At 37.3% G+C, this 19,574-nt stretch overlaps 1 protein-coding gene across 5 annotated transcripts in view; it reads left to right on the forward strand.

The window, feature by feature from the left end:
- The window catches only part of bru3 (bruno 3), a 556,696-nt gene that overhangs the window by 239,374 nt on the left and 297,748 nt on the right, over positions 1 to 19,574 (forward strand). The gene's annotated exons all lie outside the window — the stretch shown is intronic.

A 19,574-nucleotide genomic window follows, 5' to 3' on the forward strand; every position in this document is an offset into this window, starting at 1 on the left:
TGTGGAAGTGCATCTAGAAAGCAAAGTTGAGAGCACGCAATACGCTAATCTGCGATAAGTAATAACCTTGAAATACGACGAAGAAGCAAAAGAAGTTTCTGGTTAGCTTGATGAGATGCTTCCATCTGAACGGGATCCGCAACCAGGCGAATTTCTTTCATGGTGAGGTTCGTACTTTCATTTGTGAAGCTGAACGTGATGGTTTTCTGAATTTCATAGCCACTTATTATCAAATGTTTGCTTTCAATGGCAACGACAAAGCGACCGAGCTGCAGACAATGAACAATGCTCACCGAAACAACAATTCAAGGAAGTCTACAGAGCTTTATTGAAGTTCAGAGATCATTACTAAACAATAAATTTTTGCTGATTGAAGACTGAATAAGCAAGTTTTTAGTCAAAGACTAATATTTTAGCTTGAATAAGCTCTAATTCTACTTCCAATGATTGTTGGGTAGGGCAGTTAAAGAAGCAATGGAATCATCTCAAAACTCCAGATTTTCTAGGAAGATTAAATTTCTAGAAGAATTAGTAATTTTCATCCAATTAGACGAGCAGTACTTAATCTACCACTTTGCAAGCTCCACATTATCGGATGTAATGAAGAATATACATGTGCAAATGAATCATCATTATCTGATTATAAACATTAAATGTTTGATTATAACTGTGGAGATATACTTTAACGGAATAGCTTATAGATCCGAGAAAACTATTCGGGGTGATTACTACTCCAATCTTTTGAACGACGATCTTAGGCTAGTGGATAACTTTTCTCCTACTGAGCAGCTCATATTAGCTTTGTCTACATTTTTACCAACAATGATTGTAATGATTTGAAAAAAGTTGTCCACTGAAGTGGAAAACTTCAAGTAAAGATGCATCTTGCTGGAACAATAACCTTGAACATCCTAGAGAGTTAACTAGAAAATTTTTAGCGAAGTCAAAGCTACATTCTTATTGGACTGAATTCAGGAAATCTCTAACAGAGTATAATAGGGCAATTGTTGCCTAATAGAAGGGATTGGAAGCTTAGTTTGCGCAAATCAAAATATAACACTAATGGACCTGATAGTCTTAAAATCAACAAATAAATTTCGACAACCATGAAAATTCAGGAAATGCTATATGTAATGATGGGAACGCATTTCTCAGACTCAATTCAAATTACTTATGGCAATGCATTGGAAATCACCGTGGCTTAGTCCAGTTAAAATAGGAACAAGAATAAAGTTCTCAAAATAGCTAGTGCCGTCTTAACAAAGTCTAGGATTGAGTGCACAGTAGATTCCTTACAGCTATTTAAGTCTCCAGAATCAGATGGGATTTATCTGGTGTTGTTATAAAAAAAACCAAATGATATCGCAGTTCTTTTGCTGACAGAGATATTTAGGACCAGAATTATATATTTTATCTCGTCCTGGTCATAATCATTGTGACCAACTCATTGATCTTCTGTAATATAAATGAGAAATCGCGGTCATATTCATTCCCAAGGCTGGAAATCGAGACAGAACAAGTCCCAACGCATACTGACCATTGTTAGACTAATTGACCAGATGACCATTGAATAAATGCTTATCAAACTGAAATATCAATAGAAACAGCACTTCACACGTTGAGTCAGACCAGTCTTTTGACATTATAGAACATTCTCTTCCAGCTATTCAAGAAGGAGTTTGACAATTTATTCCTCGATTTCATGAATAAATCTACGAAAAAACACAGATTTGAAATTTGCATCTCCAAATAGATCGATGCTAACCGTTTAACGACAGCCAACTTGGGAGGATCTACTTTAACGTTGAAATCAACAAGAGGTTGCCAACAAGGTGAAGGTCTGTCCCGTATGCTGCGGTCTCTTGTAGTCGATGATCTCTGAATAATTGTGTGCACACGGCTATGGTGTCATTGGATTCGAAGAGAACATAATTATTTTATTAGGGAAATGTGATAGCACTATTTCTAAAATAATGCATTCTGCCATAAAATACTCACTTAAATGATGACACACCCAGATTTACATTTGCTTCAGCCCAAACAAATTGTGAAAATTTCATCATCTGACGTATTTGTTAATAGCGCTGTATCGATTGGTGCATCTAGATGTCTAAGGATCATTTTTTTTTTTTTTCAAAATGAAGATCTCGTTCAACTCCTACGAATCCTCATAGAGTATCAGCTTAACACTTAAGTAACTTTGAATAAAGACTGGATAGAAACCAAAACAATCCAATCCAATCGCAACGTATGGAAAGAAGGCAGTCCTATAACTCCTCTCCTGGAGCAGGCTATTTGGGGTATCTACATCCCACTCGGAAAAAAAATCCGTTCCCGAAAACGGGAACGGACCGTGAACTAAAAATTACGGCCAACTATCCAGAACAAAATTTTCTCAAATATACACCGTGAACTACGGTTCACGGCTGTGGTTCACGAATATGGGAACTCTTTTTTTCCCGTGGCACGCTGTGTCCGAAATGGTGGATTAATAAACTTTTATGTACATCGGTTTCTCTTCACCAAAACTTGGGTTCTCACATCCTTAAATCGGTTGATTTATAAAAAAATCTATCGAGGGAAATTTAAATTATTCAATTTTATCATTTTATCAGTTACAAGTAGTAGGTTATGGCTCTGAAAAGCCAAATATCCCCATACAAAAATGCACCAAAAATTACCCCCACCAGAGTGTTTTAAAACCAACTGAACTGGAATCTTCAAGGGAAAGTAAGCACAATATTTCAGGGGATGCTGGAAAAAAGCTGGTGGGAGAAGACGGAAGAAGCTTTCGAGTGAAGCCAGAAGGAAAATCTAAATAGCTAACCAGGGGGAATTACGGACTAATGTGGATGAAAATTTCAGGGAAAAGTTTTAAGAATCCTCTCAGGACAGATTAAACAAACTTCAGAAAAATAAAAATAAATAAAAACCTTCTGATGTACCTTTTGGTGACATGAATGACAATTCCCAGGATCTATCGAGCTAGCTGTTTCTCGATATCTGGGTAACCAAACGCGGTGAAGAAATGGAAAGACTAGTTGAAAGAGTATCAAGCATAAGCGAACATGCATTAAGTACGTTACGTATTCTTAGGGAAACTCAACCCATCCCCTCCCCCTTTTGTCACGTTTTTTCTACACCTAATGCCTTTCCAACAAACAATTTGAGCTGAATAAAAGCTGAATAAGCTATTATTTAATCGAAGCAGTATATTTTTGCCTGAACAAGTCCTTATTCAGCTTGCAATCGTAGGTGGGTTGCTTGTCACGCATTTGTAAACCCCGTTCCCCCTTAGAGTGTGACGGACTTGATGGGCGCTCTCAACGACATTTTTTTAGATGAATTATTTTTTAAGCATATTTAGAACGGTAAAAGTCTCTCACAATAGTTGTCCCTGACATTTGAACGCAGACAGGCATTAATAATTAATCAAAAATCAGTGTTAACTGCTATGAAATCTAAAAAAAATCGGTATCCTGAGGAGCGTTATCTGTAAATTGGAATCAACTTCGAAAATCGGTACAAATACCGATAAATCGGTTTACGCTGGTTAGCACCCAAACTAACATTTGGTGATGAAAAATCGGACGTACATGAATGTTGATTAATCCACCACTTCGGACAGGGCTTGTATACTGATCTGTAAAATGTGGGTATAATCAATCATTAATGTCGGTTGGAGAGCTCTTACACCACTACGACATTAATTATATGTTGTAAAGAATATGCTAAACGACCAGTAATTCCAAACATCTAAATCAGCGTGTCTCAATCTATGGCTCACGATCTAGGTGGGTCGTTAACTATCCTCCGTGAGTCAACTAGGTCATATGTTTTTAAAATTATCTGAACTATGGTGAGATTATCCAAACTAAACTCCGATATTTTTTTTTTCAAGCCAGTTTAAACGGCTTGTAGGGGAAATGGCTCTAATATCGACCGATGGATCAAAGATTGGGCCCATCGCTAAAAATCTGCTATTTATCAATTTTATCTAGATTGTCCATGTCCATGTCCATATGATCATTAGGATGGTACTTATGGATATTTTTGGTCACTATTGAAAATTTAGTCGTTTGTTGAATTTACGTATGGGCCCAAATTAGAGGCATTTTGGCCGACATCACATCCATTTCCACTATTTTAAATTATTTTAAATTTCGAAAACTTAAAATCATACAATCTTACTTTACTAAACATTTAACGTTTCAAAATCATATAGGAAATTAAGTTAAATTTTTGTTATTCATTATTAATTTGGATGATTTTTTGAGTACTGACCTATTCATAATTTCAAGACTTTTCAGTCCATTTTAGTAATTTCAAGACTTTAGTGATATTTTAAACTAATTTAAAGTGGAAAGATTGGGCCATTTTTTGGGCCAAGAGTTGTCATTTTCAAATTTATTATACGTGTTGTGTTGCTATTTTAGCTTTTTTAAAGCTATTCTAGGTAATTTTAGTGATTTTAAGCTATTTTGGTATTTTGATGTTTTAAAGAGTATTTTGAAGGTTGAAGTTGTTAAAAGCTAAAGCAGCCTTTTGATGCCATTTGTGATTTCAGGCCATATGATTTCTGTTTGAAAGGTTTCCTTGGCATTGCAAGTTAGCCCAGATCTATTTCTATTCAGTTTTAAAACAAATTTTCAAAGTGTGTCGCATTCGGCCGAAGTTTGAGAACCGTTGATTAAAATAACATCCAGAATAATTATTATATAAGTCATTCTTATGTTGAATGACTACGCTTGAAACATGTCAATCATTTAAACCTCTAAAGGTCTTCCATTAAGGTCGTTTTCATCATCCTCTACGATCAATCGACTAACCAGTAAATTCTTCCCTCAAAAATCAATAAATGCCAACCTACTTACATAAAAATCATCCCCGCAAAAAAAAAACCATAAAGAACATGTGTCCTTGAAGCATGCTCCCTTCATCCCCTCATGCAAAGCGGAACTGCAAACAAAGACTCGTAAAGAATCTTCACCACCGCCATCAGCTTCTATTATCTTCACCATCATCATATTCTTCCTGTTGCTGCTGCTGCTGCTTCAGATGCTGCTCTTCCGACGTTGGCCAATATTTTAGATCACCCGAAAATTCCTTTGTCTTGCGATCCCTTGTCACCATGACGCGCGCGTTCAACCACCCAGTAAGCTGCGTTCTGAAGGAAGCGCTGAGGGCGGCGGTTGCTGGAAGGAAAATTTCTATGCTAATCAAAAATAATTTTCCCATTTTCGGCGCCTTCAAACTCGACGGCAAAAGATGGCACCGAGGAACAAAACAAGCAGCTTTCGGTCTTCTTTGTCCGGTATGGGTGGTGGTGTGAGTACTCCGCAATCGACAGTGACTGCACGTCAGATTCGGGAAATCAACTTTCGATCGCAGACGACGACGGTGGCCGGACGTGAGTGTTTTCGGTAACGATGTTTTCCTAAGCTATTAGGAAAAACCCTACGTTGCACTCCGGTTGGGATTTTCAGTCGCATTCGCCTTTTACGGTGAGGATTTGCCGCTTTGTTCTTGCCATTAAAAGTGCATCAAAGAGTGCACTCGAGCGGAAAGTAGGTGTGCTTCTTTTTCTACTTACTTCCTTAGTTGATCTTGACAGGATGGACTAAGGAAGAATCAGCCGGCCGGAAGATGTTCCCTAATGGACACGTGCATTCGGTTGAGTTGCCAAGCGGGAAAAGAGAACTTTTCAACATGTGAAGAAGATATTGAAGTTGGTCGTTCTAATCGAATGATTCCAACTGCTGTAGCAGTACGGATAAGTTATATCTTCGATTGGATAATACTGTCAATTGATACATTTTAGATCGTTATGTCAAATTTATGGTCTCTGCTGGCAGCAGCAACGGCTTTCAATGAATCTAATCTCGTTAATTACGTTCCACTGCCATCCAGTCGAGTAGAAGAGTGATGATAGCTGCGGTGAAAGAATCGATTCTGAAATTCGCTTTCACCCCTCCAAAAGCGAGTTTCAATCGCAATTGGAGCCAATTTCGGTGGCATTTATTTCTAAATTTTCACAATTAATTTTGATAAATCAACTTCAGCAATGGAGCTGCGAAACCGTTTGTGGCCACGCTAACGACACTATGCGACCGGGCCCCGAGACCAGACTGCAAATAGGCCGTTTCCCTTTGGCCGACGACGACACTTTGGGTAACGAGCGTGAAGATGCTGACAAAGTTTGTTTGACTTACGAGGGTAATGAGGCGACAGATAAAATTAATGAGCTCATGCTTTCTCGCTCTCTCTTCCACTCTGACTGTGGTGCTCCACGCGCGAATGTTTTGCTTTGTTTCCGTCGTCATCGTCCCTGCTAGTGGACGCGACCACGGTCGGTAGTCTGCCCTTTTTACGACTACGGGCAAAGTGAAAGTGAACCGTATCGTGGTTTTTGCGGCCAAGCATAATTTGAGTTTTATGGGTGTCGCTCGGTGAGCCTTGGGGATTGTGGTGCAACAAATTGCTTCCTTCGGGCTCCCGCTGAGAGGTGGTATGTTGGTCAATGTTAATTTTTTTGGCATGTAAAAAAGTTGTTAACATTTATGCATCACTCAATATTTTCAGTTTTGTGTATCCCTTTAGTCACAAAAAAAAGAAATGTGTTACAATTTACTTTAGCGTGACAAGTTTTCTTCCAAAAATGGAATTAATAAAAGCGCAGAATTTGGACTCGTAAAATTTCTACCGATTTTTAAAGAAATTGCCTACATTTAGGCGGAATTGTGTAGTTCAAGAATCCTATGTTGCCATATTTGCTGAGAATACACTTCGCACATGGATTCCAACATCTGATTTGTATTCAAGGAACCCACATTCATAATGCTTATCATCTTTAAATACAGTGTGGAAGCTATTTGAAGGGATGAACATTTTAATATCCATATTCTAAAATTTTAAAATTCAAATAATTTCCAAAAATTTACAAAAATTTCAATATGATAAGTTATCATGTAGAACGATGAAGTCCTCATGCTTCTGGTTTTAGTAACATTAGTTGATCAATGTTCTTTTAACGAAATTTATTGCGAGAACTACGTTCAGTGATGGCAAAATCATCTCCAAATTGCAATTTTTCCGCTCTCATTCCCTCTCAATATCATGCTCAAAGGCTCCTTTGATATTGTGAGACTATTCACAACGTGTGAAGTTGAAGCTGAGAGTTGAATCGAGGCAAAAAATATTCCATTGCACCTTGTTTTCTTAGAAATACATTAACAATAACGGTACAACAATGCTATCGCTTTTATCCGTTCACCGTTGGCAGACACGAAGCTACTGCTATAACGCGCTTTATAAGTTACGGTTGCGTTCAAGTGTAAAAATAAAAATCATCAAACACAACCTCACCACAGTTTGGTGAGATTTGCATGTCAATCTATCCAATTTTCACAAAAGTTGATAAAATTATGATTTTCGTAGTGTACCAACAGCGTACCTTCAAGGATTTTGAACGTACCTCGGAAATTCCTTGTTTTAGAGTGTCCGGCTGAATAGGCGGGTGATTTTTCGACAATCTGCATTAAACCTTCCGAAACCTTCACCAATGTAGTGTACCAATAGCGTACCTTCCGAATCATTTTTAGCGTACCTCAAAATTTACCATACTTACTTATATAAAACTCTTTAAAATACATTGTATGTAAAATTTGACTTCGGATTTGGATTCCTCGGGAAATTTTAGCCTGATTTAACTCAAAAAACATATTACTTAAGCGTATTCTACGCTACTTAATGACCAAAAACGTGATTTTAAGACAAGTATATCAAAATACCCTTGAATACCTACATCCAGCTAAACATTCTGTTTACCCCTGAAAGTAGATAACAATCGGATGGGAAGTAAAGCCGTTGGTCCCCGGTTCATGAGTTGATGGGTCGATAGGTAGGGTCCAGGTGTGGGAGCTGCCTTCCTGGCACGTTGGTAGTATTGGTGCTCAGTACGGAAAACAAGATCGACGGAAAAAACAAACCAAAGGAAAAAAAAAAAACACCATTTTTTATGGTCTAATTTCATAACAAATTTAATTGAGTGCCCACAAGGTGCGTTAAACAAAATACGTAATGCATAAATCCGGATTATGGACATCCTCTCTCCATATATAACAATACCCAATTAAAACAAATTCATAAAATTATGTAAACAACCAAAACCACTTTGACTATATGTTTAGTATTACTTCTGCGATTTACATAGTTGAAGATGCTGATTTCAAATAACAGACTAAAGTGGTATTTTTTATACGATCAATGGAGGATTTTCATCTCCTCCATCTATCGTATAAAAATTACCAGTTTAGTCTGTTATTTGAAATTAGCATCTTCAACTATATAAACCAAAACCTGCTTTAGAACATGTGTGTTGCTTGGGAAAGCTACACTTGGAAAGACGTCTCTTTTCGCAACCTTTTTCAAAACTGCAAAAATACCCATGTCATTTTTTAAGCAGGGGAAATAGATCTAATGTCAGTCTAAATGCCTCTAAGTTGGGCCCATACATAAATTCAGCAATCAGCTAAATTTTCAAGAGCGACCAAAAATATCCATTAGTACCGTCCCAATGACGCGTTCTTCTAGATAAAATTGATAAATAGCATATTTTTAGCGATGAGCTCAATCTTAGATCCACAGGCCAACATTGGAGCCATTTCCCCTATGTAAATTCAATAAAACAAAGCATTCATGCAAGAGGCACGTGGAATGATTAAAAAGCAAATTATTAAATTTTTCACTTTTGAATTTTCCCACTACTCATTATCATTACGCAAACTTGATTTCTTTCTATGCGTAGCGTTGCTTGTGAACGAAGCCTGACAAACAATTATGCAAAGTTTCATGCAAATAGATGAAGGTTGAAGCGAACATTCAATTCTACTTCCTAAAACCTCACGTTGCCGAAAGCATTTCCAGTCGATGGTGTGTTATAATACTATTCTTCTTTACCCATCTATTGTGTTGCTCCTCTCGTCAACAGTCTTAGAGAGAAAGCAGTAGGGTGGTTGTTGCGTGCAGAGTTGGTTCGCAAACTGAAAATCGGCAAACTCGCGTATGAAGTAACATAAAACACTTTGAATGTTAAAACTCAAGGCGGGAGTAGCCGTCAACAATGCTGATGATGGTACAGCACGCAACAACCACCCTACTGATTTCTCTCTGAGATGACCACGTTGGTCATGACGAGAGGAACAACACAATAGTTGGGTAAAGAAGAATTGCATTACAACACACCATCGACTGGAAATGCTTTCGGCAGCGTGGGGCTAAAGGTAGTGATGAAACGTCGCTAGAACTATTCCACCGTCGCAGACAGTAATGAGCAAAAGCAGAAGCACACTTTTTGCCTGTAGATTTGAAGACATACTTCAAATCTCCGCTTTGAATTTTACTTCGTTATTTGAACTGAAACTACTCTCAATCATAAACATAGATTTTGACCATGTGTTCTTTCGACTTTTTGTCCATTTCAACCTTTTATCCTTTTGACCTTCTGTTTTTTCGAGCTTTTGTCATAGCTTCTAAATTGACTCTTTCTTTGGATCTTGAGCAGTTTCTTGGGACGTTTCATTGGTTTAGACGGGTTTTAAACTGTTGTTTATTTAGATTTTACGTCCATGTCTTTTGTTTTAGTTTCATTCCGTGTCTATTCTGACCATTAATCCATTTCGATCTTATGTTCCTTCAAGTATTATTTTACAGTTTCACATTCGAACTTTCGTCCATTTTGAAATTTTGTACATTAGGCATTTTGTACAAGATTCCATCAACCCTTTGGTTGTTCCACCTTTTTTTTTCAAAATGAATCAAAATTCAACCCATTGGCGTTGGAACATGCATAAGAGCAGTAAACAGGTCTATCATTAAAAAAAAAAATAAAAATTTTAGAAAAAAATAGTTCAGGTAAGCTTTTTTGATGAATATGTTTTCAGAGATATTTTTTAAATTTTTTCGAATAACACTTTTTTCGAGATTTTTTTTTTTCAAGAGATTTTTATAATTTGTTTTTAATTTTTTTTGCATTTTAGATATTTGGAATTAAGGTGTTTTTTATCGGGGAAAACAAATTATCGAGGTAATTTTTTGCCACGAATATTTTTTTCCAAGAAAACTTTTATTTTTGATATTTTGGACTTGAGATTTTTTTTTCGGTGCTATTTTGTTTTGGATAATTTATTTTTTCTGGCCAATACAAGAGTTTTTTTTTAAAGGGATTTGCTTTTTAGCACTGTGCATGTCTCTTTAGTACATAAGGAAGTGTTTTTTCGGGATTATTTTTTTTTTACTTTGAAAAATGCTTTTTTTCGCTGAACGAAAATTATTCCAGGAAGTTTTTTAGCGAATTTATTTTTAGAAGGAAATATTGTTTTTATATTTTTGATGATATTTTTTTACTTTTGGACTTAAGATGCTGTTTTTCGAGGCATGTTTTTCGAGGAACAGTTTTATTTCGATTTTGTTTCGGCATTTTCGACTTTTGGCCTTAAGGTACCATACACTTAGTACGTAAAATTAAAACTATAAATACAAAAATACGTAAAATTAAAACATAGCATTCTTTTTCTTACAAGGTATGCAGGGCATCTCAGAACTACCTCACGAAATCATGGCGAATGACATGAAGCATACAGGGGAAGCAGGGATTGTAAAATCCATAGAAAAATCTTACGTAATAAGTGCATGTTCCCCAAGATGCTTTTTATCGGATAACACAATATCGAGGTCAATATCACTTAAATTTAATGCTTCGAAAATACATTAAAATGTTCCAACCGATTTTTGATGAGATTCCTTTTATGTCTGAAATACGTCAGCTAAAATTGCATGGTTATTTAAAAATGTTCCATCTGTAAAATCTAAGTGAAAAGTCACCAATTGGAACACAGTATGAGTCCTAAATCTTTGATTTTTTTTTGTATCTTAGGGTATGGCAATTTTCCAAAGGGATTTTCCACAAGTTTTTGAATGATTTTAGACCCTCTCCTCAACCTGTCAGTGTGGAATTTAGGAAATCCCCGAAGCTTGATATTTTATTCATGTTTCATAAAATTGATCAATGTTCCTTATCTCGAAGATTTTAAACGCTTATGAGTATCAGAATATTATACAATTGGCATCTCAGAAGATTGCAAATGACTTAGAACGCAAAAAAAAAATTAAGTGCGTCCCAAAAGATACATAATCTGGGAACCTTTAAGGTTATTCAATGTACTAAAATTTAGCAAAACTGTCCAAATTAAGAAATTGTAATGAATTGGCTATGATCTTGAAAATTGAATGAAAGTTCTAGATGCTCGCTTTATTTTTTTTACAAATCCTCGATTCTGAAAATATTAAAATTGATTATTATGATATTGTGGCATAGTCCAAGAAATTATCTGATGACCTATTTGGCATATCGTACTTTGGATATCTCAATAATTCTACAACACTTGAAGTAATGAATACCTTCGTCTCAAATTGAGATTTGTTATAGAGCTGCTCATAAACCACGTCGGAAACGCAGGGGGGAAAAACTGCTGACGTAGTATGATTTGCTGTGAAAAATTTAAAGCCAGTCTATTTTTTCATTGATTTGTTTGATTTTTTTTTAATTTTAGTCGTTAAAAAATATAAACTGTGTGAAAAGATATTTTAAAATTCCAGTTAATGAATTATTTTCCACGATATGGATTTCAAAACTGTCGATCAGCATATCCAAGAAAAATAAATCAAGTCGTATTAGTGCATAAACTGCTTCAATCAGAGTCCACAAGAAGCTGCCGTATTGGCCATGCCACAATCCGCACCAATATCCTTAACGAAAGACCCAGCAGAACCCAATTTCACCGAGCTCGAAAGAAACCATACCAAACAAAGTGAGCTCGAACGCTCGGCTGCTGCTCTACCGCATCCCCCTCCCCCTTCGCCCTCCTGAAATAGCTGAAACGAAACGGAAAAGAGAGTAGTGAAGCCATAAATTATCCTAATTACATGATGACGCTGCTGCTTAAGTCAATGCGTGCTTCTTGTCTGGCGGAGCCTCGCGCCCTACTAGACCGCAAGCAAGAATTTTCCGCAAATCAGCGGTGTCAGCTGTATAACGGATTTGTTGCCCGGTCAATTGGTGGTGTTTTGATGAGTCGCACATTACTAGGGAAAAATCGATAACCGTTCGCATCGGTTCGGAGGGAAGCTTTAAGAGCAGTCCCCGGTAATCTGTGACTGGCAAGAGAATTTGTTTCTTGAATGGCCTCTTAAATCTTCGTCTTGTAATCGCCTTATAATAATGCTCTCGAGAAAATCGTTTCAACAAAGAAAAACTTCTCCATGCCCCCTCGTTGTTGATGTTCAATTGGCTCTCCAAAGGGCCATTTCGAGCGCCATCATCGAAAGCACTTAGCATCTGCTTTCGTTTGAACTTTCACTCTCTAATTAAAGCATCCCTCCAATTTAGGGAAATGACGTCATGATCTTTTAGCGCGGAACCATCCCCATCCCCAATCCAATCAGGGGCCATTTTTCGGCATTTTCTAGGTCAGGCTTTTCTTGTGAGAGTGCCTTTCTCTCATGCGGAAAGCAGCGGCAAACAACATTAAATCATCTAATTACCTAAATTTTTCCTTGTTTCTTCTCGGATGCGAACCCGCTTCCATACCACTTATTTCGCTTTTCACTTGCCTTCGAAGAAAGCGTTTCCTTGAGGGGGATACAAAACGGCAAAACCGATAGGAATGCTAATAAAAATTGAATAGAAGAGAAGGCATTTCCCCTCAAAATTCCTCCCATCGTTTCCCAGTCGTAAGAATGCCCACTCCCCCACGAACACACCATTAGGAGATTGTCCTTTTTTTTGGCTGTCTGTGTTTCAATCCGGAATAATATGCGAGAAAAAAAGAAAAACTCACGGGAGAGATTGAATTTGTGCGAAATATTTTAATTTACATATAAATTTAATAAGAGGGTTCTGGTGTTTTTTTCTCTTTCTCCTCCCCGGGAGGATGGCCTCTTCTACCGAGCCTTTTGCGTTCGGTCAGAAGTGGAAAAATCGTTTGCGAAAATAAACAGCGGATTAGGCCGTGGCAGGATGGGTCCGACTGGAGTGCGAAGATAATCATTGACTACCGCCCATACAACCGTATACTGCCTGATGGGATGCGTTCGCCGGGGCATGTCTGCCCATGACCAGGTTACGATGGCGTTGGTGGGTCGTAACGGTTATGATTTTCCTCGGCTATATGTACATTTTTTTTCCGCAACTGAGTGTGTATGTTCGAGGCTTATCCGGAGGATGGTCGGTACATGGATAGGGCCGAGATATGGGCAAATTATGAATAAAGCATGCACATCATGAGCGCATTAAAGTGAGAGAAAGAGAGGTTCGAGGTCGTTTGCAGCACGGTTATGGACGAGAGGGATTGAAGTATAAATATTTTTCAAGTGCTCAGCTGAATACCGGCGCGGAATGGTGTTGCAAATGAACATAATTATGGCTGGAATTAGCGATTAGCTCTTTTGCTGGGAAAATAATGGCAATCAACAAACGTAGCACAATTTGAGACGAATTGAAGACGAAAAAAGAGTTTAACGCATTTTTGCTTTGCTGAGGAAAAATTTAATGCTTGAAGAATTGAATTTAAATTTAATAGATTGCTTTGTCACAGGGACAGTCCTGGCGTAGCGGTTAACATCCATGCCTCTCACGCAAAGGCACGCGTTCGAATATCATCCCCGGACGTCAATTCACGAATAACCCAAGAGTGTTAAAATGACTATAATAAAATAAAAAAACACCTCCTTTGTTGCTCCGCCTTTATTGAATGAGCTAAGGAGGCACTAAAAGGAACATAATCAAGCCAATCAATAATAACAGAATCTATGACGAAAGCTCTGAAGATAAAAGGTTGAAAGGACAAAAGGTTGAAAGGAACAAATGGTCAAAAGGGCATAAGATCTCAAAACTGATTTTTTTTTTAAGGATGATTATAAATTAAAGTAGAGTAAATTGAATTGATATTTTATACATTAAAGCACTGCTCACGCATTGAAGAAGGAAAATCCAATGAACAACATAAGATTCTGTTTAATATCTTAGTTTTAAAAACATTTTCGAAAGAATTTATAATGTATAAAAGAAGGAAGAATAAAATAAAATAATAAGATTTGGATTTCACATCAATTTTTCAAAAGCTTAAACTAACAAGCTTTTGCAATGTTTAAAGTGCACATTTTTGAAACTCAAAATCTTAAATGTAAATTTAAATCACAGTTTATCAAATAATTCTCAAGATCAATCGTTCTAAAAAGGATCTATAGATAGTAATTCTTATTATATCATTCAACATTACAGAAAATGAAAATTAAAAGTTCAGGAACGAGCAGCTTTCAAAGATGAGGAAATAGTATAAAATCATAATTTACTTTTGAGAATTGGTTTGAAGTCATGAACAATCAGTTTCAGAATATTAACATCAGTTTTTGTCCTTTTGACCTTTTTCTTTCAATCGACCTTTCATCCTTTCGACCATCTGTATTTCGACCTTTTGTCCCTAAATCATAATGACATTGTGCAACACAACTTTGTAGGACAGAACAATGTTATCATATTTGACATTCACAAGGTCTCCTGAGTTAAAGTCTAGAATATACTTTTGCCCGCTTTATGAGGCTGTACCATTCTGTAGGCGTGTAGAAGATTGGCGAGCTTGTTATACGGAGGTGCTGTACGTTCTGAAAGACATTTGAAATTAAGGCTAAAACATCGATACAGCGATTTTAAATATTGTAGACAAATGATCTTTGAATTATTTTCTTCAAAATGTCCATGTACAATAATAATGCCAATTCTAAACGAGTGTGGTGCCTAAAATACGGGACAAGTTAGAACATATATAAAATTTAGATCTTCACTAATGAGACCATACAATAGACACAAGACACAAGTATGGTTACATTGTCTGTTATAGGAAAAATATTGCAGTTTTAGACACACTTTTAAATGATCTGATTGAAAAAAAAAAACGAATCAGAACCAAATCCTTTGTAGAATAGGAGTCTTTTTTTTTGCCTAGAGCTAGATAAATGCTTTGATGGCATCCTTGCTTATACAAATGGTCAGTTTCTATTTATATTTTCCAGTAAAAATATCCACTCTTTCTGTTGTGCTTTTTACCTTCAACGGCAACATTTAAGCGATAAGAGTCCAAAACGATTCATGGGACACGATGCCCTTTACCATTTTATTAACCATTTCAAAATTTATTTGGTATCAAAATATTCCCATTAGGGCGTGGTTCATATCACCTTGTTTTTTTTTTTTAATTTCAGAATAAAGTGGTGTAATTCGCCATGTTTTCTATCTAGTGATGCTCGTAAGCAGAGTTTCAATCAATCAAAATCACTATCGTTAAACAGCTGATGGAAATAACGCTTGGTATATTCCTATCAATGTGCTTGTCGAAGCTTTCCACATGAGCATCCGTCAACTGGCGAATGTCAGCGGCGTCGGTGGTGTAGTGGTAAGCGTGATTACCTCTCACCCCAGCAGGCCTAGGTTCAATCCCAGTCGGCGCCGCCGGGATGTTCTGAGGCATAACATCTCTGATCACGCGGGAAGTAAAGCCGTTGGTCCCCGGTTCATGAGTTGATGGGAAGGAAGGGTTCAGGTGTGGGAGCTGCCTCCCTGGCGTCGGTAGGATTGGTGCTCAGCACGGAAAACAAGATCGACGAAAAACAAATCAAGGAAAAAAAAACTGGTGAATGTCACCTTCTGCGGTAGTTTTGAGGTAGTTGCTGCTTTGCATGCTTATACGAGTGTGTTGGTGCATGAGCTGAACAGCATCCGTCTTATTTTTATCAGCTATAATATTTGTAACTGACACAGTCGCGCCTTCCGAGTTGAACTTGGCACGCGTAGGCATTATTTTTATTTTATTTGTCGTTTCGCTATCCTCATCATCGAACACTGATGAAGTAAGAGATGAACTAGCCTAAGGCTAAAAATCTCTTGAATAATGTTAAAAACAAAAAAAGCTGAAGTCTTCACTCTTGTGCTTTTCATAATCAACAATGACCTTGGGTACGAAAGTGACCCCATTGACTTCGTACCACTCCAGGACAACATTTGAATTGTGACACGCAGCTAGATCCGGTCAGAAGATCGTAGGGCCCTCGTGTTACTTCAACAGCGGAAGCAAACGCTTCTGTAGACACTCCTTGAGGTAGATCTCCCCATTTACAGTCCCGGTAGTCACGAACTGCGCACTCCGTTTGCCACATGAGCAGATCACTTGCCAAATCATGTATTTATTGGCAAACTTTGAAAGTTTCTACTTCCTTCCGGAACATCAAACGTGTGCTGGGCCACCTTGGCGTAAATCTCATCATCTATGAGGAGACAATGAGGCTTCGTCAGCATCTGGGTGTACAGTTTCCGGGCCCGTGACTTTCCCACCGTATTTTGCCGTTCGTCACGATTTGGAGCCTTCTGCACTTTGTACTTTTGCAGTCCTTCCCGGTCCTTGGCTCTCTGAACGAAAGACTTGGACAGATACAACTTTTTGGCTACATCCCTGACCTGGGATTCCGCTTATATGCTTCCATGACACGCTTGTGATCCTGATCAGTAATAGAACATCCATTCTGACCGCATTTATCCTTCCGTTCAATGCTCAGAGTTTCGTAGTAACGTTTAATAACACGACTCACCATTGCAATGATCAAATAATGACACAATCATCGTGATGTTTAATAACACGACTTACCAATGCACGATTCCGAGTTGTTTTCCTATGTCCCGATGAGATAGTTGAGGGTTTTCGAGGTGCTTGCGCGAAATCAATTCGCGATGTTGCTTTTCGGGTGACGCCATTTTTTCCAACTTTCGAGAAACTGACAGCGAAAAAAATACAGTGTAAACAATACACTCTAAACTAATTTTCTACAGCGTTTTTTTTTCGTGATGCAATTTGATGTGGGACACCCTTTAATCCATGCGGTCAGTTATACAGTTTTGAGCAATGCATAACTGACCGTTTGCATTACCCTAGACTGAGAAAGCAATAAAGAAGAAATCTCCCCACATAGTGGCCGAACAACCTGTGAAACTAATTTCAATTACTATTAGAGGATATTACTGAATATTTGTTTTGAAAATTTCATCATCTTAAATTCCTGAAAATGCTTCTTAGTAAAAGAAGATCTATGATCTTGTTGTTAAAATTATATTGAAATGTGATTGATTTTTATAACACGTTTAGTGTTTCCCACTCGGGGCATCCCGGGGAAAATTCTCGGAAAATTTACCCAAAATCACGTTTCCTGGATCCCGGGATATTGATAAAGTAATAATAAATTTAGAAGGATGGGTTTGGTGAAACTTACAAAAAATTTCTCAGAGGAGCCAAAAAAAACTTCTTAGGAAAAAGTTTGGATTAACTTCGATAAATCGGAAGAATGTTCCAGAAGAGGTTAGAAGAATTTCCCGGGGAACTCCAGAAAAAATTTAGTTGGAAATCAGGAAACATTTCCATGCGATGCTAAAAAGACTAACTAAGGAAGGTGGAAGGAACTTTCGGGGATGTCGAAAAAAATCTGAGGTAGTTAAAAACTTTTTTTTTTACATAAATAAATTGTAGTTAAAAACGATAGGAGAGAAACTTCTAATGAAAGTTGCTGAAGAAGTTGTTTGAACCTTCCTGCGGAAATCAAATGAATTTATTTTGAAAGCCAAAAGAACCTTTGGGAGAAGGTTCCGATATAATCAGATGGAAATTTCAAGGAAAGTTGGGAGAGACTTCTGGGAGAGACTTCTGGGAGAATACAATACAGTCGGGAATTCTTATTCCCGGACGGTTTTTTGCCCGAATTCCTTCATCTGGATTTCTAGAAGCTTAAGGTTTGGCAATAAGAATACTGACCAGATATGCTATCCTATCAGTGATCAAACGACGTCCAAGTATATGGAAAATGAATACGGATTGAAAAACCATCCGGGAATAAGAATTCCTCATTGTATATCTTCTGGGTCAAAAGAAACTCTCGATGGAAGTCGTAACAAAACATTACGGATGCAGTCGGAAGACAAACCGAAGGCAGCTTGGAAATTTTATCCAATGGAAGCAAGCATGTTAACATTATGTGATTAAACTATTCCATGCTTCATAAATCGTTCTTCAGAACTTAATTTTCTTTTTCTTATCAGTAACTGCCCTGATTTCAACTTTATACTTTTCTGGTCTTTGAATCAAAATATATCTTGATTTCTGGTAATTTCAGAGAAGACACTAGACACGTTCATTTGGAATTCCCTAGAGCAAGGGCTCCCAAACTGTCGATGCTTGCGATCTACTTTGAGAAGTTCTCTAAACTCATGACTTATCAGTTTTGAGCACAAATAGCGTAAGGACATTCCATGATGCACAAAGACGGATTAATGTGGGTTTTCAATGCCATATTTGAAATTTAAGAACATATTGACACATTCAGACCTGACCATTCTGATAACCTAGCCTAGATCTCCAAAAAATTAAAAAAACAACAGAATGACGATGATTTCAATATGTTCTCAAAAGTGCAAAAATGACCTGAAAGCATCAAAACGATAAATTAATTTAAGTTTACCATGTCATGCATAAGCAAAGCATCCACCGGAAATGGGATGCCCCGCGATTGTGGTTTAGCCGGAATTTACGTATTTTCGTCAATCTAAGCAGCGTCCGTGCTTCTAATAGGAATTTTTCAACATCACGTACACTTATGTATGTCGTGTTTGTTGTTAAACTTTATTTGCTGCTTGCTGCTCTACCCATTTAAATAGACAGAATTGTCCAAACGAGCTTGAAAATGTTTCTACAGTGCTCCAAATTCTCAGGTGAGTGTGACTATTGTCGGCAGCTTTTCCATTTGAACTACATGTTAACCAGCTGTTCTATTATCGGCAACTCGAAATCAGCCACATTTTGCAAAACTTATATTTCATTTATAGAAAAACCTGGCATAACAGGAATGATTAGTCTATAAAATGTAACTAGATTGAAACTGAAAGACTGAGGAATCATTTGAATACATTCAGCGATGAGTTTTGGTGAGAAAATATAGTGAAATTATTCAAATTTGGGTTGCCGAAAACAGTCAACGGGTACCGAAGCCATCATTTATCCTACCTGGTTTCTCAGTTTTCTGGGCCGCCCAACCAACGTTAGCAAAAATTTAATGGAGTAATGCTTTGAAAGCTATTTAATTATTTGTTCTCATATAAACTGTCACAATCTGGTCCTAATGAAAGTTTTTTACAACATTTAAAAGGTTAGTGTTATATTTACTGCGTGGAAGGTGAAAGTTGAATCCTGTTGAACGCATGACAGCTTGAAATGATGTTCGAAAAAAGATGCTGCTACGAAGTGTGCTGTAACGAGCATGATTGTTGATGTGACTTAGAAGCATTGGACCAGTTTCAGGTCAAATAATATAAAAAATAGAAAATCAAGACTAGACCATCTCCGATTTGTATAAAACTTTGCATAATTATGTGTTATGGATAATCATCCACATTTTTGCAAAAAATCGACCATTTTGGATCTTGTATT

Source organism: Ochlerotatus camptorhynchus, unplaced genomic scaffold (assembly GCF_037179485.1).
Source record: "Ochlerotatus camptorhynchus isolate MF236.1 unplaced genomic scaffold, CSIRO-AGI_Acam_v1.1 ptg000083l, whole genome shotgun sequence".
In the NCBI taxonomy this organism is placed as follows: domain Eukaryota; kingdom Metazoa; phylum Arthropoda; class Insecta; order Diptera; family Culicidae; genus Ochlerotatus; species Ochlerotatus camptorhynchus.